Source organism: Rhinichthys klamathensis, unplaced genomic scaffold, assembly GCF_029890125.1.
Source record: "Rhinichthys klamathensis goyatoka isolate OS25496 unplaced genomic scaffold, OSU_Roscu_1.1 h1tg000011l_1, whole genome shotgun sequence".
NCBI lineage: Eukaryota > Metazoa > Chordata > Actinopteri > Cypriniformes > Leuciscidae > Rhinichthys > Rhinichthys klamathensis.
In genome coordinates, this window is record NW_026606564.1 from 10,991,525 (window position 1) to 11,015,673 (window position 24,149).

A 24,149-nucleotide genomic window follows, 5' to 3' on the forward strand; every position below is an offset into this window, starting at 1 on the left:
ATGGATCTGCAGTTTGGGAAGTAGTTCCTTTAGATCAAGCCACAGGTGCATGGCAGGTGTCAGAAGCACAGTGGTGTATATTACATGATGGAATGAGTGAAAATATGATATACGGAGGAAAGTTGTGTCCAATTCCGTCTGATCCATTTTGTGTAGAGATTCTCTATCCTCTTCAATTGGGTGGAATTCATGTTCCACATGTGCAATTGTTGCAGTTAGATCCACAGTGGTGGAATAATGATTTGGTGGAGGAGAGGAATTATGAACTCTTTGAAATGGTTAAGAGAGTTAAAGGGAGTGTTAAGGCAGCTCAAGAGGAGGGACTTCAAGCAATGGGTCATGTTATAGTAGCGAATGGAGTAGCTAAATTGATGTCTGAGAGGAAATTAGCACGAATTCCAGGGAATTTATCATGGTCGGAATGGATAGTTTTGATTATGGTAGGAGTTTTTGTGTTTCTGTTAGTAATAAAACTCATCTTATGTGTTACTAGGAAGACAAGTACCAAACCTGTAAAATTGGTTATTACTAACCATATGGATAGAACCGAGAATGGGAAATACGGTGTGAGATAGGAGATTTTATACACTACAATACTTACAAAACACAACTTCACAAACAATGAACACCCGTTTACTGATTTCCAACCCCAAGGGATAGGATCCTTTAACATCAACGTTTATTTTAGTTTGTTATTTTGGAGCCAGGAACTTGAGGAGTTAATTTCATAACGAGTCGAGGCACTGGCAGAAGATTTATTAGTTTTTTCTTTCCTTAGATGATTGGGGTTCATTTTAAATGCATACACATAGACATTAAATGACACATAGTATGCGGGGACATAACATGGGTTGGGTTTTTTTGTTATTTGTTTTCTTTTCTTTTCTGTTTCCATTCTTCTGTCCTTTATGTCTATGACTTGGTCTATTTCTCCTCCTCACTATCACTTCAATAGGGTCGCAACCTGGGAATGATGGTGTGGAACTGACGGCCGTAGTTCCAGTGGAGGGACTGAAGACTTAAATCTCATCATTTAATATTGTTTTTAGTTTTATTATTACTTTTTATTGATATTCATAACAGTAGTATTATGTATCTGTTTTGTACTTTTTATATGCATTCATAATCATATGTAATCATTGTATTTTTTGAATTCTACTGTTCACATACTGTTCTGAACATATGTGGGGAGAGAGACTTTGGGTGCGTGTTGAGAGACTGAATGTATAGTGTTTTTCCACCAAGTAAAATATGCATTCCTATGTTAAGGGGGACCTCTCTGTTAAGGGGAACCACATGTTTCTCTGGTAATGCAGTTTTTTTTATTCAACATATAAGAACTGAAGCTCTTTGTCTAGGGCAGAGAGAGAAATGAGCGAGATGCTGGAAGGAAGATCTTTGTCCGGTCCATTGTCACTCTCTCCCTTATGCCTTATATAAATTGGTAAAATAAATAAATATCTTGGCAGAATAACTGGTGTCTGTTTCCATGAAATTAAACAATAATAAGGGGAAGCAAGATTTTTAAATCTACACTCGCCTTGCGTCACGTAACAGAACGAATCGGCCAATATGTGGATTCAGCAGAGCGAACTTTGTCCTGCGGAGAGGGAGAATGGGATCTCTTTATTAAAATATTTTTCCATCTGCGCTCAAAGGAATGAGGAGAGCAGGGCAGCAGAATCTTCCCCACTGGTCTCATTTAGCATGAAGTCTTCGTCACTGGTTCCGTCCAGCGTTGGGACTTCATCGATGGTTTTGGCCAGCCCCGAGTCTGCACACATCCGTCAGAAAGGACGGAGGAGGTGGAGGAGACCTGCGCCTGTCCATTCAGAGTCGGTTCATGTCATCGCTGCCCAGTCAGAGACTGTTCACGTTACGTCTGCCCAGACGGAGACGGTTCAGGCCACATCTGCCCAGTCGGAGAGGGTTTACGTCACTTCTGACCAGGCAGAGACGATTCATGCTACGCCTGCCCAGCCGGAGAGGGTTCACGTCACTTCTACTGAGCCTGAAATCCTCGTCACCCCTGCCGAGCCTAAGCTCCACATCAGCCCGGTCGAACAGCTTACTGAGTCACCTGGTGGGAGAGCGGAGGACGATCAAGTGACTGAGGCCATCATCCACTCCGTCTCAGCTGATCAGGAGAAGCCCATTCTCGTGGCCGCGAGGGCATTGACCGACTATTTTGAACGTCTAGCCCAAATCCTAGAGATACCCTTCAGACCTGTCGTGTCCATTGTTCCTGAGCCAGAGCCAGTGTCCGTTCCTGAGCCGGAGCCAGTGTCCGTTCCTGAGCCGGAGCCAGTGTCCGTTCCTGAGCCGGAGCCAGTGTCCGTTCCTGAGCCAGTGTCCGTTCCTGAGCCAGTGTCCGTTCCGGAGCCGGTGTCCGTTCCCGAGCCGGAGTCCGTTCCCGAGCCGGAGCCAGTGTCTGTTCCCGAGCCGGAGCCAGTATCTGTTCCTGCGCCGGCGTCGGTTCCTGGGCCGATGTCTGTTCCTGCGCCGGTGTCTGTTCCTGGGCACAGTCCGTTCCTGAGCCGGTGTCCGTTCCTGAGCCGGTGTCCGTTCCTGAGCCGGTGTCCGTTCCTGAGCCGGTCTCCGTTCCTGAGCCGGTGTCTGTTCCTGTGCTGCGACTACTCAAGGGAAGTTCTTCGCCATGGCCTCCTGAGGGGGTTTCAACACCAGGGCCGACCAAAGGGACGTCTTTGTTACGGATATCTGCTCCGCCTTGGTCGCTTGCATCACCTGATTCGTCACATCCACCTGCAAAGCCTGTTCCGCCCTGGCCGCCAAAGGAGTCTTTACCGCCGTGGCCATCTGAGGACACTGGGTGCTTCTCAATATCCCTCCTCGTCTCCTCGATCCTCCGTCCTCCATCCTATGACCCGGAAACCGATCGAGCTCAGCCATCTTGAAGGACATCTCAATTCTCTAATTGCACCGCGAGGATCGAGGAGTGAGGAGGCTTCCAGAGGAGCTATGAGCGAGGATGCACAGTTGCATGCTTTGCGGAAGTGTTTTATCGACTAAACGTGACGCACGTATAAATTCTCCTCCCCCTTCACGTCGGTCACAATCATTTTAATTTATACTTTACCATTGCAGTTTATATAAACCACACATCTCACATATTTCAACAGGGTATCTTGCTATATTATTATTTATTACTAATTTCTTAAATAACCAAACTTCAACAACACAAGGGCAGATCCTTTGAGCGCTCCTGATGACGCAGTGAAGTGACGCTCGAGTGATCAAGTATTCCAAAGTATAAAAAACTTTCATTCGATTCCTCTGTCCTCATTTTCTTTCCTTGCAACCTTCCCTCGCATCCTGCAGGGGGTGGAGCTGAGATGCGAGGAAAGGAAACGAGGATGCACAAATAAGAATTGAGAAGCACCCTCTGCTCCGCCGTGGCCACCCGAGGAGTCTTCACCGCCGTGGCCGTCTGTGGGCTCTTCACCGTCGGGGTCTCCTGAGAAATCTTTACCGCCATGGCCGTCCGAGGTCGCGGCTCTGCCGTGGCCGCCCGAGGAGTTTTCACAGCCGTGGCCGTCCGGGGGTTCTTCATCGTTGGGGCCGCCTGAGACGTCTTCACTGCCATGGCTGCCCGATGAACTGTCGTCTTTACCCTGGTGTCCTGCACAGCCTGTATCCCCCTGGTTCATTGTCAGGAATCTAGACCCTCCCCGGTTCCTCTACCTCCATTCCCATCTCTGTATTGGTGTCTTGATTTGCTTGTTTTGTTTTTGGTGATCTTGTACGTTATGTGTTCTGTCTGGTTTTGGTGTCCCTCCTTGGGAACGCCGGGTGGCGTCCCTTTGAGGGGGGGGGGGGGGGGGCATGAGCACATGTGAGCACATGATTGTCTTGTTGTTCTTGTGCCATGTGCTCTCTTGTCAATCGTCTAACCCCACCCATCTTGTTATCTCGTTATTGTTTTATCTCCCACACCTGTCTGCCTTGTTTACCTGTTCTGTTGTTCCCTATTTAATCTCCTTGTGTTTGTAGTCTTGTGCCGATTCGTTGTACATGTTGCGTGTTCCTTGTATCTTCCCATTTGGTTCCTGAGCCTTGGAAGTTGTACCTTTTCTGTTTGTTGTCCTAATAAATCACTCTGCATTTGAATCCACGTCTCTCGCCTTGCGTTACGTAACAGGACATGTCTGATTCACTGATCTCATCCTATGTGTATTAACCCTCTGGGGACCAAGAACGCGCCCGCGCGTTTTGCTGTTTTTTTTTTCACATAGCAGCAACATAGACTTAAAATACTCCGTAATTTATGGTCATATAAATAAAATCAATACATGATTATAAACTATAGAGGGTCTTCTTTTTTTGTGTACACTCACATTAACATCAAAACCTTGTGCTTTTTTTAAAATAAATAAAATAAACAGGGTGCGCTTTCAGCTCACTCTGTCTCCGCAAAAATCTTTCTGAAACATGTCTGGAAAATGAACGGAAACTCCGCTAATACTTATCACACAAACATGAAACATACGTCTAAAGAACGCTTTAAATTTCTACTTTTAAATAAAACAATTCACATTTAAAACAAATATTCTCCTGCAATGTAATCTGTCAAAAACTAAAGAGAAGTACAGTTTCTCCTGTCTCAGCTCATTATCGTTAATTTGTTCACACCCACTCGCAGAGCGCGCTATTCATAAGATAATGTGTTGAGGCCATTTGCGAAATAGATAAACGCCCCCAGGCAAATGCTGTAAACACACAATATTTTTTAGTCAGATTAAGATTCGTCTTGCGCGGCTATGAGGAATAATCCTGGGACATTTACCACAGAACAAGTGCTGGTTTCACTTCGAGGAGGAGCAACAGATTCAGCTGAGAAGTGTAAGTGTTTTGTGCTTTGTTCTAATCGCGATATAGAATAACGTTAGTGTCTGTAAACGGACAAATAGCATATCCTACTGTTTAAATGTGAATTATGTTTCTCTCTGTGTGTGTGTGTGTGTGTGTGTGTGTGTGTGTGTGTGTGTGTGTGTGTGTGTGTGTGTGTGTGTGTGTGTGTGAATGAATGAATGAACGCACAGATACGCACTGTTACAGACGAAATAAAAGAACATTTCTTTGACTAGTTTTGGATAAAGTTTTTCAAATCAAATAAGCATCAAATAAGCTTCAAAATAAAGACATCAAATAAGCTTATGTTTTGTCAATAAACTAATCAACTAAGATGTTTGTTCCAATGCAAGCTATATCAAAATAATGAATCCTCAACTTTGAAATATGTATGATCAAACTAAGACATTTATGGAAAAAGACTATTTTCTTTTCAAGATGTTTTCAACTCTAACTTTGAACTTTGAACTGAAATAAAACTATGTCTATATGGTGAAGGGTGTGTGATAGAAGTGTCCAGACGTATGGACCCAGTATTTTCCTTATATAAATCCAAACAATCTAAAAGCCATTCTTTTTTAAATCTCCTCATTCTTTGTGCAAGGCTCCTGTAATGATATGGCCTGATAGCACCTAATAGGGCCATTATGGGAGGGTCTTTGTCTTTCTCAGGTGTGGAATGCCACACATATTAATGAGAGATCAAGCCTCCTGCATAAAGCTTTCTCAAACAAAACACGTCATTAAAAATGTAAAAGACTTTATTGACTTATCTGAATGAGCAGTCAGGATGATTCTCACATAGTTTTGGAGCAAATATTCTAGGCTATGTGATACAATTTTCAAAAGTCTTGTGAAGAAATAATCAATATGTGTGTTATGTCTGAAAACGTTCAGTATTGTTTCCGGTTGGACTCGGTATTGTTATGCACTGCGAGTGACAGGTTACGGTGCCTTTAAGGCTTACGGCAGTGATTTACGGCAAGGGTGAACAAATGTAATGTTTGCGTCAGTGCAGTAAACGCAACATGAACGGAGCTACACGGTGTGGTTATTGAGTCTTTCACAAACACAACATTTGGCGAACGAGGATGTCTGAACTCGTCTTACCACCACCGCCACCTTTCCTACCTGTTCCCGGTGATCCAGCTGTTCCTTGGGATCGCTGGCTGACGTCGTTTGAGGATTATCTGCTAGCTTTGGGACACTCGGACCTAGCGGAGGCGAGGAAGTGCGCGCTCCTGCGCCATTGTCTCGGGCAGGAGGGACAGCGAATCTTCGCCACGCTCACCTTATCGGATGATAAGTACGTCACAGCCACGACCGCCTTGAAGGCCCACTTCAGCTCCGGAAGAAGCCGGCGGATGCACCGTTTTGAGTTCCGTCAGAGAACGCAAAAGCCGGGTGAGACCGTTGTCCACTATGTATCAGCATTACGTGAGCTGGCTAGACTTTGTGATTTTGGGGCTTTGGAGGATGGACTTATAGTTGACCAGTTAATAGAGAAAACGTCATGTAACCAACTGAGGGAGAGACTTTTACTAGAGCCAGACTCCACGACACTAGCGGATGCTTTAGTAATCGGAAAACAGTTGGAAACGGCCCTAATGGAGGCGCGCAAGTTCGGCCGCGCTGCGCACGAGCCTGTGACATCATCACCACCATCAGTTCAGCACACAGAGACTGCAGATGCGGCTGACTGGGTGAGTGACCGTTTGGATGTACAGAGAGTGGACAGGGGGCCCAGGGAGAGTGGGCACAAGAGCTGTAGCAACTGTGGCTCCCCTAAACATGCAACCAGAGATCAGTCATGCCCTGCCCAGGGGAAACGTTGTCGTAACTGCAACAAGTTGAACCATTTTGCACGCTGCTGTCGCTCTTCCCCTGCTTGCCATGATACTGCGGCTGTCCCCATAAACACTGTACAGACCTCACAGCCTTCGTTCAAGCTCTGCACATGCCGTGTGGGCACAGCTCTCATTCCACTCCTCGTGGACACAGGGGCGAAAGTGTCAATTCTAAACAAATGCACATATGATCGCTTTTTCAGTCGCGTGCCTCTGGAAGCAGCGGCTAAACCCCTGTTAGGCTACGGCCATTCTCTCATCTCCACTCTGGGTGTGGCCCGCCTGCCCGTCAGGTATGATCAACAATGTGCGCCTGCCACCAAGTTCTGCATCACCCGGAAGGGAGCTAACATTATGGGCCTAGACTTGTTCCTTGCCCTGGGTTTTAGTGTGAGTGATGCTAGGGGCCTGCATGTCCTGCAAGTTGCCACCTCCTGGCCTGACCGCTACCCACAACTGTTCAACGGGCTGGGCCGCATGACTGGTTTTGTACACCAGCCCACTGTAAACCCGTCAGTCCGCCCTGTTATCCAGCCCCTACGGCGCATTCCCCTGGCCCTCCGTGACGCGGTGGAGGCCGAACTGCATCGCCTTGTGGAGGCGGACGTCATAGAGCCTGTCGACGCCTCGCCGTGGGTGTCTAACCTGGTGATAGCCAAGAAAAGGGGGGGCGGACTGCGGCTCTGTGTCGACCTCACAGATGTCAACAAAGCCATCATCCCTGATAAGTATCCCCTACCTACGGCTGAGGAGCTCACTAGCCATTTCCACGGCTCCACTGTTTTCAGTAAGATGGACTTACGAAACGGCTACCTCCAGGTCCCTCTGGCACCGGCCAGCATGGATCTTACGGCGTTTGTCACGCACATGGGGGCTTTCCGGTTTAAACGTATGGCATTTGGACTTTCATCAGCCCCGAGCTGTTTTCAGAAGATAATGTCACTCATATTGGCTGGTATCCAGGGTGTCTCCATCTACCTGGATGACGTGGTGGTGCATGCGCCCTCCACCGCACTGCATGACGATCGCCTGGAGCAGGTCTTTCAGCGTTTCGAACAGCATGGGGTCACACTGAACTCTGAGAAATGCATGTTCGGGGTTGAGGAGGTCGAGTTCCTGGGCTTCAGGCTCTCGAAGGAGGGCATCGCCCCAATAATGTCCCACACTGAGGCCATTCGGTCCCTGCCAGACCCGCATTCACCATCCCAGCTGTCCCGCTTACTACCTCAGATTCATGCCACACTACTCTGACTCAACGGCCCCCCTCCGCCAGCTTCTCAGGAAGGATGTTCCGTGGGACTGGACCCCGGCCTGCCACGAAGCCGTGTGCATCATCAAACGGCAGCTCACGTCCCCACCCACACTGTCCCATTTTAGCCTGACCGCGCCCACTATGGTCACCTGCGACGCTTCCGGGGTGGCGCTAGGCGCTGTGCTTTCACAGATTCAAGAGGGGGTGGAACGCCCAGTGGCTTTCGCCTCACGGGCACTTACTCCAGCAGAACAGAAGTATTCGGTGGGGGAGAGGGAAGCCCTGGCCTGCCTGTGGGCGTGCGAACGCTGGCATGTTTACCTATACGGGAGGCCTTTCACCATCCGCACAGACCACCAAGCGCTGACGGCACTGCTGGCAACTAAAGGCTCGGGGCACAGGCCCATGAGACTGCTGCGGTGGGCTGACAGGCTGAACCAGAATATTATTCAGTCTGGAGTTTATGCCTGGGCGGGCCAACACGGTTGCCGACCTCCTGTCTAGAGCTGTGTCTGTGACGAAGGAGACGGGCGAGGGGACACCAGACGCAGAGAGCGACGAAGACTGGGTCCACATCCTGCACGGCCCCCTCAGTTCAGTAGTCACTCTGGCGGAGCTGCAGCAGGCCTCAGCTACAGACGAGGGCCTCACAACTCTCCGTAACTACGTCCAGGACGGCTGGCCGGCCAAAGTGGATGACAGGCTGCTTCCCTATTACCGCTTCCGCAACGAGCTCTCCTGCTGGGGGGCAGTGTGTCTGGCCCGTGGCCACCGTGCGGTCGTTCCGGAGATTCTCAGGTCCAGAGTACTAAACATGGCGCATGAGGGGCACCTGGGGGTGGTCAAGGTGAAGCAGCGCTGCCGTGACACAGTGTGGTGGCCCCACATAGACTCTGATGTTGAGGATCTGGTACGTAACTGCGCCTGCTGCCTCCTGAGTGGGAAAACTGGTCAGCCTGCCACAGCCCCTCTCACCCCGACCCCTTGGCCGTCTTCGCCCTGGGAACATATTCAGGTCGACCTCTGTGGAGAACTTCACGGGGCACCTGCTCACGCTCGCTACCTGCTGGTTGTGCACGATCTTCATTCAAAATGGCCAGAGGTTTTCCAGCTGAGCTCCATCATCGACCGCCTGGACAACCTGTTTGGGCGCTGGGGCCTCCCCAGTGTTGTCACAACGGATAACGGGCCCCAATTTGCGTCGGCAGAGTTCACTGAGTTTCTAACGATACGGTCCATCAAGCACATCAGGACGGCAGTGTATCACCCGGAGAGTAATGGGGGGGTGGAAAGATTGAATAAAACTCTTAAAAATGGAATCCGAGCTTGTCTGGAGGAAGGGAAAACCTTCAGCAACGCACTCGACCAAACTCTCCTGACCATCCGGGCATCCAAACATTCCACCACTGGAGTGTCACCTGCATTGCTCATGATTGGGCGCGAACTAAAGCAACCACTGGACTGTTTGAGAGCTGAGCCAGCTCCTACACGTGGAAGCCCAGGGCTCCAGAAAGCCAGAGCTCAGGTGAAAGGTTCGCAGGCTCGGATGAAAGCGAGGTTTGATGTCTCGCACAGAGTGCAAAACCCCTCACTTTCTGCAGGGGTTTGGGTCAGGATCAAACACCTCCACCGCCAAAATAAGCTGCAGTCATACTGGTCAGAGCCCCTGCGGGTGACTAAGCAGTTGGGTCCTGCCACTTACAGACTGGAGAATGGGACTCGTTGGCACTCAAACCGCCTGCACAGAGTTGCAGCCCCCACAGCACCTGTATCACCTCCGTCCCCAGCAGTGGCTCTAGGTTGGCAGCCCAGGCCAAGAGCTAACCGATTGGGGGGTAATCCACCAGCACCGCCCGACGCAGCTTCACGGCCAGCACGCCCTCAGAGAATGAGGGTCCCGCCCGTCTGGCATGGGGACTATGTGACAGGGTGATTGTGACACTGGGAAATGGGGGCTGAAGGTTATGTTTTAGTTTCCAGGGGGGGGGAGAAAATGTTATGTCTGAAAACGTTCAGTATTGTTTCCGGTTGGACTCGGTATTGTTATGCACTGCGAGTGACAGGTTACGGTGCCTTTAAGGCTTACGGCAGTGATTTACGGCAAGGGTGAACAAATGTAATGTTTGCGTCAGTGCAGTAAACGCAACATGAACGGAGCTACACGGTGTGGTTATTGAGTCTTTCACAAACACAACAATGTGTTTTGTGGTCTTATTTCAGCAACTTTCATTTGTATTTTTTTCAATAACCACGCATAAACATTATTCTATTAAAAATACAAACATGTACATACATGTTGCTCACTTATCATGGTAGTCCCGTCTGTGCTATATAGAGTGAATTTACACCTTTGCCATTAACATGTTTATAAATAACTGAAAAAAGCACAAATGTCAGTGCATGTCAAAACATCCCAAGGGCCCCAAAAACACTCTGGTCCCCAGAGGGTTAAGCTTTGAATTTGAAAAACACATTGAGCTTTCAAATGAAATAAGTTCACAGTAATACTTTTCTCACGTTATTAATGCATTATACATTTTAGTTAATACATTTAAATGACAGTTGGTCAATTTAAAGCAGTCGTTTTCTGCAAGTGAAATTAGTGAACTCGAGTTTTAGTGCAATTTTACAGTAACATACTGTAGATTACAGTAAATAACTATACAATTAACAGTAAATTGCTGGCAACAGTGTTGTCAGTATTTTACTGTAAAAAAACCTAGTAAGGTCTAACAGTGTACCATTGCTAATTCTGGCCCACACTGCAGAAGGTACTGGGGACCAATAGTCTTCATGGACCAGTATCTCCATTCATTCAATCTATTAAGGAGACAGAGTTGTAACTTCGGTTTTCATTTGGCTCTGACATCAGCCTCCATCATTTAATAAATAAAATTGCCTCTTCTGACTCACACACTGGCCCTGACTTTATTGATACTGTGCATTATTTTTTTACAGTTTTTTTTTTTTTTGTATACAGTGCTGTTATTGTACACTGTTTGTCATAAAGTAGATATTTTTGCAGAGAAATAAATTATTTATAATTCAAATGAGAATAAAGTTAGTGTTAATTCAAATTTTAAGGACAACAAATATTGATCGGAAATATAGCAAATTAATTATAAATTCATTCAGGTACAATTACCAAACATATCTCAAGGTCTTTTTGTATTTTTATTAATTTTGTATTTGTATTAATTTAATAATAGACTATTATTTATATATATATATATATATATATATGCATTTATATTATAATATTATATTCAATTAATAAAAAATGTATAAAAATATACTTTGCAACTTTACACCTCACGTGCAAGGCCCGCGAAAGAACCTGGAAGCTGGTATAAATGCTCTGATCAATGGCAATCACGTGCACAGCACGACGACTCCATCTGTGGACATCCTGACTGAGAAGTTTCCTGAGGTAAAGTACTTTTTTAACTATTTTATTCAAATAACGTTTAAAACTTATAACTCAAGTACAAATATCAATGACAATTAAAATATACCGAAAACATATATCAAATCTTGAATTATAGAACAGGCGGTCTGAGGGAAAAATTTGTTTTTCTCAGGCTAGTTTCAAACACATTAATAATAATAATAATAATAATAATAATATCAGCCCCTTTCACATATAAAACCCAATGAATTATCAATTGACGTACTACCTTTTACCAACTCATGTTCATGTATACGGGTTTTGCTACCGTATACACTTCAGCCCCGTCAATAACCGTTAATGTCGTTATATCTGTGTGACGTCATTTGGGCATTTGCGCTCATGGAGAATAGGCTAACTGGTCAAATTGAGAAAACCTCGTTGGTTTTAGAATTACGCCCGTCAAGGTGTAAGTAAAAATGATTAATTTTACAATTATTATTAACAATATTTTCACTCTGAAGGAAAACGCGGTTCTCACTGGTTTGACTGCCAGTGTGAGCTAAAGCGCGTAACCTCAAGTTCAAGTTCAAGTGCGCGAGCTCCGTCGAGACAGAGCGCATTTAGGTCACGCCCACACTGGGGTGAAATTATCAGTCTCCATTGACTTTGCGTTTTTGCTTGTAATTTTTGACTTATAACTAAATACATTTCAGATGTTATTGTACATATATACACAACACAACTATTAATACCTTCACGAAAATAATTAGTCTATGTTTTTTTTATAGTGTTAACTGACATCTGACTGTCATAAGTACTGTTTTTTGTGTCTTTTTGTGTCTTGCAGCAGCTAAAATACACACCAACGGCTCTTTTGAGAGCCAAAGTAGCCTACAGAACATCTTTGGCTTTTTTGTAAGTATATTTTTTTTGCAGAGGTGGAAAGAGTAATAAAATATTCTACTCAAGTAAAAGTACTACTACTTCAATTAAATTTTACTTAAGTACAAGTAAAAGTACCGGTCTAAAAATCTACTCAAGTAAAAGTAAAAAGTAGCTCATTTAAAATTTTCTCCGAGTAAAAGTTACTGAGTAACTTTTTTAACAGCAGGGGTGGGGGACTCTCCTGTGTAGGCTTGTAATGGTATGAGATTTTCACTGTATGATAACGTCTCAGAAAATATCACGGTTTACAGTATTAATCAATTATTAAATAAGAAACTGTATTATTAAATTATGGGTATTATTATTATTATCATCAGTTAAACAGGATTTTTTTTTTTGGTTGAACAAATGCTTTTATTATAACAAACTTGAAACCATTTGTTTGTTTTGTTTATTAAAATTTCAATAAAACATCTCTAATCAATTAAATTTGATAATTGATAATGTATTAGATTAACAACTTATTTTTAACATTAACAATTTATTAAAATGTTTAAGAAAAATATTGTCCTAAGAAATGTATATTATTCAGAAAATTAATGTTTCTTTTTATGATTTAATCCAAATATATTATCAAAAACGGTTGTAATCAAATGTAAATTTAAAATTGTGTCCTTTTATTTTTTGGGGAAGCGCTGCAAAAACAGATTTACTAAATTAAACCATGGACAAAAAATGTATTCCTTTAAATAATGTTTAAATAAAATGTATTATTATTGTTGTTGTTATTATTATTTAGAGAAGTAGGCTACGTTCTATTGTATGCCTATAATAGTAATATATTTCTGTCCTAATTTCTCCTAGTAAAACCAAACTTTTATTTTGACGGGTTGTAGTGAAGACCAAAAGTGTTAAATACTTAAGTGTTTCAAAGTGTATTTGACAATGGTTTATCTCAAATAAAATTATGAAAATGCTCATTAGGCGTTCTCTCAGAGCAGCCCTGGAAATGTTCATGTATTCATATCCTCAAATTGTTTGTGAGACTCTGAATGTCACACGTACTTGAGTAGGCCTATGTAGTAGACAAAGCGGCACAGCTCAGCAGAACAAATAGGGTTATATTTGCATGCAGTATTTTGTGCTTAGCTTAAATATTCACAGACCATGTCGCGATTGGATTTATTGCACAGTTCTACTTTCCATGTATTCATCCATCCATTATTTTGCGTGTTTTACGTGACATCTGCATTATATGAATTTCATTTTCATGACTGGATTCCGGGGTTCCCTCTGCATCACATAAATCGGGACATACCTTTATCTGCAGGAGGGATGGTGTCCTATATCCTCCTTTTGCAGCCACTTTGCATCCACATTTTTTGCAAATTGGATATCTATCCTCGAGGACAACCACGCTTTTTTTCTACAAAGTATTTTCATACTGGCCATAATTCGCTTGGCGCTTCGGTTTCAGCTTCAGCTGGGTCTGCGTCACCTTTTTTGCGCGTTTGTTCTCCCGCCCTTCAATCAATGCAGTAGTTTCCGGAGTGTGTTTTTTTTTATTTTCTTCTTGTATTATTATTTTTTACTCAGTAACGGATATGATTTCAAATGTAGCGAAGTAAAATACTTCAAAGAAAACGTACTTAAGTAAAAGTAAAAGTACAGATTTTAAAAACTACTTAAAAAAGTAGAAGTACACAAAAAAACTACTCAATTACGTAACGCGAGTAAATGTAATTCGTTACTTTCCACCTCTGTTTTTTTTACCAAGTATCAGACACTTTCTTATTATTTGCATTTAGATCATCAAACAGATACGTCATGCAGCAAGTTAGAGTCATCAGTAATGCCTTATGCTGGATATACATTTTAGAAGACAATCTAGCATAATCTCTAATTAAAAATATTCACAATGATCATTAATGAATAAACAGTCCATGTCAATTCATACAGTATGCAGTGTCTGACTACTAATGTTTTTTTTTTTTTGTCTTTTTCTCCACTTTTGTTTTTTGTGTCATCAGCAGCAACCCAACGGCTCTTTGGCTTTTTTGTGAGTATATTTTTTGACTGCAGTGTCAGACATTTTCTTAACCTTTTTAATTCTTAGTTTTGCCTTCGCCAAAAGCATCTAAATAGAAGGCATCTACAATTACGGCATCTTTCTGTTGCTGTCTACATTTTATCTTTTTACTAAATCGGCAGAGATGGGAGCATATAAATTAGCTTATTTGTCTGGAATGTGAATGTTTCCAAGATTGTTTCCTAAAGTATAGTCACAATTTTTCCCTGTCAGCTTTGTTGTTTGGAGTACTTCAATCATCAGCTCATCTGTTGTTCTCTGATAGTAAGTCAATTTTACACTTAAAGGTGCAGTGCATGAATCTAGTGCCCCACGACAGGCTATACTGAGTGTAGAGAAACAAGCCGATCGACTTACAAATCGATGGCACAAACAGGGAGCGAGACCCAAAGGCACTCGAGACGTCAGATTGTCACGAGCATCATATATTGCCGCAGTAGCATCCTCTACCCCAGATACGGCTTTGACAAGGATTGCAAACACTGGTCTCCTACCACCGCCTATACATCTTGAGAACAGATTTGAAGTATTAATGAATGAGGAATCCCTGAATGTGATGAATGTGATCGAACACAGACTAAATCAGCCAGTAGCTAACACTGCTAACTGGCACTCAAGGTCGAGCAGACAGCGGCACTCAGCTCAGAGCGCAGCCGAGCCCAGGACTCTGATAGTGGGTGACTCCATAATCAGAAACATTAGTGGCAGAGATACAACTACGTGCTGCCTTCCACAAGCAACAACTTCTGATGTAAATAGGGAACTTCAGAAAATTCTGATGAAACATAAGACTGCAAATCGACTCATCATTCATGTGGGGAAGAATGCAGTGTTTCCTCTACCATTGTTTTGGGGGGGCGGCCCGCACCCCCAAAACGACCCCCCGCCCCCCCTTAAATCCTGACGAAATCCAGTCATAAAAAAGGAATTTAGTGTATAACGCGGAATTTCACGGAATTTGTAAATTTGAGGAAAAAATAGAAAGCAGTTCAGTACACTTGAAATCAAATCGCGATGTAGACTAGTGTGTGTGAATATTAAAACACAAAGACTATTTAAATACGAATCCTGCATGTTCTGTGTGAATGAATGGTCCCGCCGACGCGCAGTTTCATTTACCACACACACACACACACACACACACACACTGAAGCACGTGTGACGCTTGCGCTGTTTTTTGTTTTTTTGGCCTATATGAAGACACAAATGCATGAACTTCCTCTCCAGGCTCTAGATCCACTCTGAAAGTCACTTCGTGATCATTTCACCGCTTCATTTGAGAAAAACTATCATCATGACATAAACACACAGAAACTCAAAAGGTCTTCACGGCAACCCGTCAAAATAAAATTTCGGTTTAACCCTCTGGGGACCAAGGTGTTTTTGGGGTCCTTGAGATGTTTTGACATGCTCTGACATTTGTGCTTTTTTCAGTTGCTTATAAACATATTAATGGCACAGGTGAAATTACACTCTATTTAGCACAAACAGGGCTACCATAATGTGTTATCAACATGTATGTACATTTTTGTATTTTTGAGAGAATAATGTTTATGCGTGGTTATTGAAAAAACTAAAAAATAAAGTTTTTGAAATAAGGACACAAAAAACATACTAAATATGAGTCCACAAGACTTTTGACTAATGTACGTTGTCGCCTAGAGTTTTTGCTTCAAAATGATCTGAAAATCATCCTTCCTAATCATTCACATAAAACAATAGATTGTTTTAAATTGTGATAAACATTTTTTTGTTTGCCAAGGCAATATGCAGATGGGCGGAACGGCCCAACCCCTATCATGAATAATTAAGTGGTTCTCAGACAGTGACCCTGCATAATAATGAGCCTTTCATTCAGGGGTATCACACAAGAAAGAATGTAAGGACAATATATATATATATATATTGTCATTGCATTCTTTCTTGTATATATATATAGCCTACATGTATATATATATATATAGATATATACACACACACACACACACACACACACACATATATATATATATATATATACACAAACAATCAAAATATAAATGAAAGCCAGAAGCACATTTTTAGTCATACCTGGAAACAAATCCTGGTCAAATGCTATATGGGCCAGTCTACAGAATTGGTTCAAAGTTACAGTTGGAAACATCTTGAAAAGAAAATAGTCTTTTCCCATAAATGTCTTATAAAGTATTATTTTTTAAAGTAGACCAATACAATAAAAATAAACCAGTCGCATTTCAAAGTCGCTCGCGAAATGACCGCCAGGTGGCGCAAAGGGACATTTATCAAAACGTAAGTGGGGCTAATGTCAATTAACAGTAAGGATGAAATTCTACAAGTTATGGTAATTTACAAATAAGCCTACAACAAACATTTATTTTTAAACAAATATTTTTAAATATGCAACATGCACGTTTAAACAACAAACAATACAATCTGAACCAGCGCTTCCTGTATTGAGACATGCAGCGCGTTTCAGTTACGACCCTGGTTCCAGTGGCCTTAATACATTCACGGCTTTTTAAAATGTCACAAAGCGTTTTGAGATGGTTTTGAATGAAATATTAAAGTTTATAATTAGGGTATTTTGGCACACCACGCCGAGTGCATTATTCTAAAATCTGGCTTTATTCTGGCATGTTGAATTAGAGTTTGACAAACGCGGCGGCGCGTTCATTTGGATTTATTTTTCTCATAACAGCTAAAAGAACTTACTGCGTAATTGTTGGTCATACAGATAAGATATCATCTTTTAAAAAGGTAAAAGGTCTACTTGTATTCATGTAGGCTAAAGTAGGCCTACACTCACAGGCTAACGACAAAACGTTTTCTCGCTCATTTGAGAAAAAAACGTTTGGGCATTTCTCAGTGAGAAAATTCATAGCCGAGCGGTAGAACTGACGGTTCGATCATCAAGATGACACAGGTTCGAATCCCAATCAAACATTGTCTACTGTAAATTTTATATTTATTAATGCAGAGAGATTTGTCTAGCTCTAAAACTCTGTTACACCATACAGTTTTTTGCTTATATTTATAAAATAAAATTACCATGCATTTCCATTTTACACTAAGGAACAATAGCATCCAACAGAACGACGTTTCATCTGTACCAATCGTACGAGGCTACCAATCGGAATTTCAAAAGCAGTTCTGTAAAAAAAGTAATTTTATATATATAGCCTATATATATATATTTTTTTTTTTTATTAGGCCTATTATTATTATTATTATTTTGATTCCCTACAACCTAGAGTTTTTAAAAACATGGTTTTAAGTAAAGTGTGATTTGCCAGGGGGGACGGGGATTTCCTTCTGGTCTAAACATCCCTGCTTCTGCTGAATTATTTGAATCCCCACACCCCTCCCTCCACAGTAATCAATGCTATAGGCTAACCAATAGACCATATCAAATATAAAATAGAGATATGCAACAAGCACGTTTAAACAACGACAAACAATAAAATCAAAACCAGCGTTTCAGTTGTTCATTAGTTCAAGTGGCCTTAATGCATGCACGGCTTTTCAAAATTTCACAAAGCGTTTTGAGATTATTTTGAATGAAATATTGAAGTTTATAATTAAGTGTTTTGGCAGACCACGCCAAGTGGCCCTATGCATTTTTCTAAAGTCGGGTTTTATTCGAACTTTTGCTAACGACAAAAGTTTATCTGTCGTCTCTGTCTCCAGGAACTGCGCGTCACAAAAATGAACCGAAAGCCACTTCAGCTCAGTCACTATAAGAAATCGGCTCTGTCTAAAGCCTTTACATGTCTAAATATTCAGGCTAATAAATGTTATCTGATTATGTAATCCATATGAAAACGAGAGGTACAGAGGATGTACTCAAACATGTAGCCTGTAAGCGCTTCCCAATGAGAAAATGACAAGAAAATGACATGGGTGAAAATCTCGCTCTAATTAAATGTAGCAGGCTAAATCGCCCTGAATTAAAATGTAAAAACAGATCAAATAATGTATTTGTCGAAATGTTGCGATATTGTTTCATTTAAGTTCATAATTATTCTATACATGTTATTTCATTTAGCAGCATTACCACGAAGCACCGTGTTTCGATATTTATTTGAATAATACAAAAAATAAAAACTTAATTCACAAATTGCATGCCTGGTTGAAAGGATCCAAAGATCCCTGTAGACTTTAATATTGAGTTGAACATTTTGTTCATGACAACAAATTAACATGCGTTTTTTCAGATTATATTTAGTTTTGCTTGGAAAAAGCTGGCCCAAACCAGTTTTATTTCATCAATTATTGAAATAATGAAATATTTAGTAATAAACTTTTATGACAGAAATATCACTAGGCTACATGTAACTTAAATCATTTAATTCCTTCATTATCAACACTGTCTAGAATAGCGATTTAAGTGTGAATTGCGACTTCTCTTTGTGTTAAATCAGCCTCAGACTCCGATAGCCGGTGGGGGGTTGGAGGGACAGTTCAGTGCTGTATCGTGCGCGCAGGACAATAGGCCTAGGTGTTAATGTTCCTCTTTTATATGGAGAGCGAGGGAGACTAAATAAACTTGTTAAAAAAGAGATTCAGCGCGAGAGAGGCAAAGAAAAACGCATGTTTTAATTTAATTATGTTACTTTGGACAATTTTCGTTTTGTAGGCCTACTGTTTCAATTGTTTAATATAGCTGTCATTTCTTTGGCAATACAAATTTAAAATGTCGCAAGAATAAGATTAGCCTAGTATTTCTTATTTTGCATCGCAAAAGAAATAAACTCTAAACCCGATGCAACCCTGTTTTAAATAATAATAAAAAACTGTCCCGACACTTTATTTAAACGAAATGTTCGAACTTGGTTTCAAACTTAAGTAATTTTAGTGTTCTTTTACATTACACAATAATTTAGCAGACTAAAGACGAGCTTCTTCATTTTCATTTTCTGATGCAATCGGCTGACAATCTTCCTTCATCAGTTTTTGTCGTTTGTGCAGCGGCTGCGGTTCTACAGGAATGTAGCAAATTTATGTTATGATAATTAAACAAAACTCTTGACTTTAAATAAGTAAACAGTTATAAACAGTTAGCTATTTAAGCATCAAGAAGGTAAAATATAAACGCTGTTGGCCAACATCGGTTAACAACATGTATGCTACATTGAGATTCGATCTCGGGTCGTTTGAAGCTCCTCGAAGCTTGTGTTGTTGCGTTAACCACTGAGCTATCGTCTGTACGTCTGTGAATGTTTTTATTGCAATGTTTTATGTTTTCATTATTTATTCAATTTCATTTCAGTAGCCTAATTTCAGTATTGTGATTATGAATTATTTTAACTACGTTTCACTTGTTGAATTCATCTGCTACCAGCTTTTAATCGCTCTGAATGAGCCGCGGTGCGGCGGCAGATTACGCATTAGAAAGAATAAACGAACACTTTTCAGAGTCTATGATTGTAGCGCCTCTTAGCGGTAAAAGGCAGCAAATACACCACACATTTTACCGCCGCGGTGGAACGGCTGATGTGGGCATTGTCATGGCTTGCCTCAACATTTGCGTTTGAATAGCGCGCGTCCTCCGTGGGCGTGTCAGATTAACGCGTAATGAAGTGTAATGAGCTGGGGAAAAAAATTCTGACAGCACTCTCTTTTCATACAGATTACATAAACTGAGAATATTTGTTTTTTATATAAATTACTTCATTGAAAAGAAGACAATTCAAGCTTCATAAAGAAAAATCTCTCATGCCTGTATGACAAGTATTTGCAGAGTTAGAGTTAATTTTTCGGACGTGTTTCAGAATGGACTGCACTGACAGAGAGAAGGCAAAACTCGCATCATGTTTATTTTTCTTTATTTGACAAAAAGCACAAAACTTTGTTTTTATTGTGAGTATACAGAAAAATAATAGACAATTAACAGGATCGATTGATGTATAACACTTATATGTACGATCAAAATCAACAGAGTATTTTAAGTCTATTTTTCTGCTATGTGAAAAAAAAACGGCGCGTTTCTGGTCCCCAGAGGGTTAACTTGACAGAAATATATTACTGTTGTACATTAGAATTTAGATATGTCCCAATGTAATAATACACTAACACTAATCCAAATAAATTATCATCAAAACTGAAATTCTTAAGGAATAATCCATGTTTTAATTTTAACAGTAGGCTAAAGCTCATTGTGCAGCAAGTTATTTGACAAAAAGTTTATTTAATTTCATATAATTAAAATTGATAGCCTGGATGCCAGCCCGAACCCCGCCCACAACATTTTTTGATCGGGAAGTTCGGTCTGGACTCGCTCCATTGAGGAGTAATTATGATCGGTTCAGAAATCGTCGGGCCAATCAAATTGCCAGGGCGGGCTTTATACGATGATAGACAGATGATCTGCAGGGACGTAATCCTCACGTTATCAAAGAGCGCTTGGGTTGAACTGGTTTCCCTCACAGATGACTGCCGCTGGAGAACTGAGATGTAGAGATTCCGCTATCGCGTCCGTTGTAAAAGAAATCGACAGCGCATTCATTTTAAAAGACGAACATAGAACTGCAATCAAGGCATTTGTCGATCGGAAAGATGTGTTTGCCGTCCTTCCTATGGGATTCGGCAAAAGTTGAATTTATCAGCTGGCTCCGATGGTAACTAAGAAGATGGGACGCAATGAAAACCCTGTGGTCGTTGTGGTTTCTCCTTTGGTCGCACTCATAGAGGACCAAGTAAAAGAAGCAACACTCATTATTTTACTTCTTCCAGCGTGCGTGCATTTGAGTTCTGTAGTTGACAACTGTGCTATGCAAAGTAGTTGACTTACTGCGTTGCTCTCATTGGTTGTAGGTCTATCCAATTGAGTGCAGAGGTTTTTTTTTTCCTGGTTCGGTTAAGACACGCCTCATAATCAAAGCCCTATGAAGCAGTATCAGACTCACATTCTGACTAGAATATGAGTATGACGAAGTCAGGCTATAAAATTGATGATAAATTATGAAATTTGTGTTTTATGTCTTCATTTTATTACCAGAAAAAACACAACACAGAATTAGTGTGATTTTTTTTCCCATATATATATATAAAAAAAAAAAAGTTGTATAAGTTTAATATACAACCCCCCCCCCCCCCCCCCCACCCACCACCTAAAACAAAATCATAGGGGAAACACTGGAATGATATTCATAAAGAGCAGTCAGAACTCCTTAACCCTTGTATGGTGTTCGGGTCTGTTGGACCCGTTTTCATTTTTTATCAAAAGAAAAATTATACGATTAATTATTTTTTCAAGCTCAGACTCATTGGCCTTGGCTCATTTTCTGTGAAGAATATATATATATCAGAACACATTTTCAATGAAAACACACTGTACACCCCCCCTACACATTTACATTACACACAGGATGTTCGGGTCCACTGGACCCGAGGCTAATAAAAGTGTGGAAACTGTAGGTCCTGTGTACCTTTACTCTGTCCTCCTCCTGTCAGTGTGTGTGTGTGTGCCGTTCCCACACAAGGTCACAACATTGTTGCAAAATTCAAGCACGGCCACCGTCTGCTTTCACATTCCCGCACATTTTACCCTCTGTCTTGCGGGAACCAATCTTTCTTTTCTCATACTTTATCCCAGCTGCGAATTGGGCACGGGACAGAATAAATAATGATAAATAATAAGCTTTGCCAGTGTGGTGAAAATTGTAGGTTCTGTGTACCTTCACTCTGTCCGGGCCTGCTGTTATGTGTATGTGTGTGTGTGTGTGTGTGTGTGTGTTGTGATGTCATGAGAGGCTGTGTCCTGGAGGGGCGCTACATTTCCCTGAGGTGGCTGCAACCACAAACAGCTATGGCTCCATCTGCTGTTGGAGTCGGGAACTCCACCCCTCAATACACCACATTCCCGCACACCTGAGACTGATCAGGGTCTGATGAGCTGAAGGGCTTTTTAATGGTTAGAGACAGTTAGTGAGAGTGTGAGGACGACGTCGCCCAATAGACATCTTTTTTTTTTGGAGGAGTGCCGATGGCAGAACTGTAATAACATTCACTCATCTAACAGCGTGGGCACTGGAGTTATCTGGAGACCGGGTCGCATCGCGGAATCTCAGAGACACAATACGGAAACAAGCAAACCAAAATCAGTAGACGTGTCGGTCGGCGGTTCGGTACGGCTGTGCTGTGACTGGACCGGAGATGGAGGGTGGAGGTGGACGAGGAAAGGGAAAGCAGGTAGGAAGTGGAAATGAAAGTATGATGAAGAAAAGGAAGGCTAGTATATTAGGAGTAAGTAGTAGTTCGGAAATGAGTGGTGAGGAGAGTGAGGCAGTTACACAAGAGGATCGTGAGAGTGACGAATATAAAGTTGTAATCAATTTTCGAGAGGAAGGCGGAGTAGGAGGTGTAAATCCGGTCAGATTGACATCGGCATTAAAGAATGCGATAGGTGATATCGTTGCAGCAAGGGTGCTAAGAAATGGTAGTTTAGTGGTTACATGTAAAGATAGTAATCAAAGAGAGCGGGCACTGAAGTTAGAAAAGCTGGGACAATTTCAGGTGGCAAAGGTTGAAAAAGATCAGGGAGGGAAAAGATGGAGTAAGGGGGTGATTACAGGAATTCCGGTGTGTGTACAGATGGAAGAAATCAAGAATAACATGAGAGGGGGAAATCTAATGAGTGCACAAAGATTACAAATAACAAGAGATGGCATTAAGGAAGATAGTCAGTCAGTTTTGTTACAGTTTGAGGGAGGGGTCCTTCCAGGGAAAGTAACAATTGGGTACATGAGCTACTTGGTGAGACTGTACGTGCCTAGACCGCTTAGGTGTTATAACTGTCAGCGGTTTGGACATGTAGCAGTAATGTGCAATGAGACAAGAAGGTGTGCCAGATGTGGAGGAAATCATAGTTATGGTCAATGTGGGGAAGGAGTACCACCTAAATGTTGTAATTGTGGGGGTGCGCATAGTGTGGCTTATGGAGGGTGTACTATGATGAAGGAAGCGGTGCAAGTGCAGCAAGTGAGAGTAGGACAGAAAGTGTCATACGCAGAGGCAGTTAAAAAGGTCCAGAACCAGAAAGCAGGGGGTGGCAGTGAGAATAATGTGAGACATGAAGCAAAGCAAGTGAAAGAGGATGAGGGAAATATGATACAAATGGATGTTAGAAAGTTAGTGACATTTATTGCTGGTGTGATTAATGGTACTGCAGATGTAAAATCAAAGACTGAAAGAATACAGCTGATAGTGATGGCAGCAGTACGGCATTTGGATGTAACAGGGCTGACATGGGAAACAGTGAGAGATGATCTCAAACATCAGTCTAGTCAGGAAACATGGGTTGGTTAATATTTATCATGGTGTTAATAATACATTGGAATGCCAGAAGCCTGGTAGCAAACGGACAAGAGTTTAAACAAGTTATTGATGAAATGTTGCAAAAGCCAGATGTTATTTGTATTCAAGAGACCTGGCTGAGGCCAAATCTGGATTTTGTGGTACAAGGGTATGTGGGTGTCCGTCGAGAGAGAAGCACAGGAGGTGGGGGAGGTTGTGCTACATTTATTAAACTGGGGTTGCCATATGGGATTCTGGGATTAGGGAAGGAGTTGGAGTATGTAGTGGTTGAGGTGTGGGTAGGAATGGAAAATTTAGTGATAATCAATTTTTACAATCCATGTAAAAGATTAGAATTAGGTTTAATGGAAGAGGTAGAGGGACAGGAAGGACGAAAGGTAGTATGGTGTGGAGACTTTAATGCTCACAATCCACTTTGGGGGGGAAAGAGATTAGATGAAAATGGAAGAGTGATAGAGGAGTTGATGGATTTAAAAGGGTTGGTGTGTATTAATGATGGTA

At 42.0% G+C, this 24,149-nt stretch overlaps 1 protein-coding gene across 1 annotated transcript in view; it reads left to right on the top strand.

Annotated features, from left to right (window-relative positions):
• Positions 1 to 24,149, top strand: part of LOC130095629 (uncharacterized) — an 89,298-nt gene that overhangs the window by 23,444 nt on the left and 41,705 nt on the right. The window lies entirely within an intron of this gene.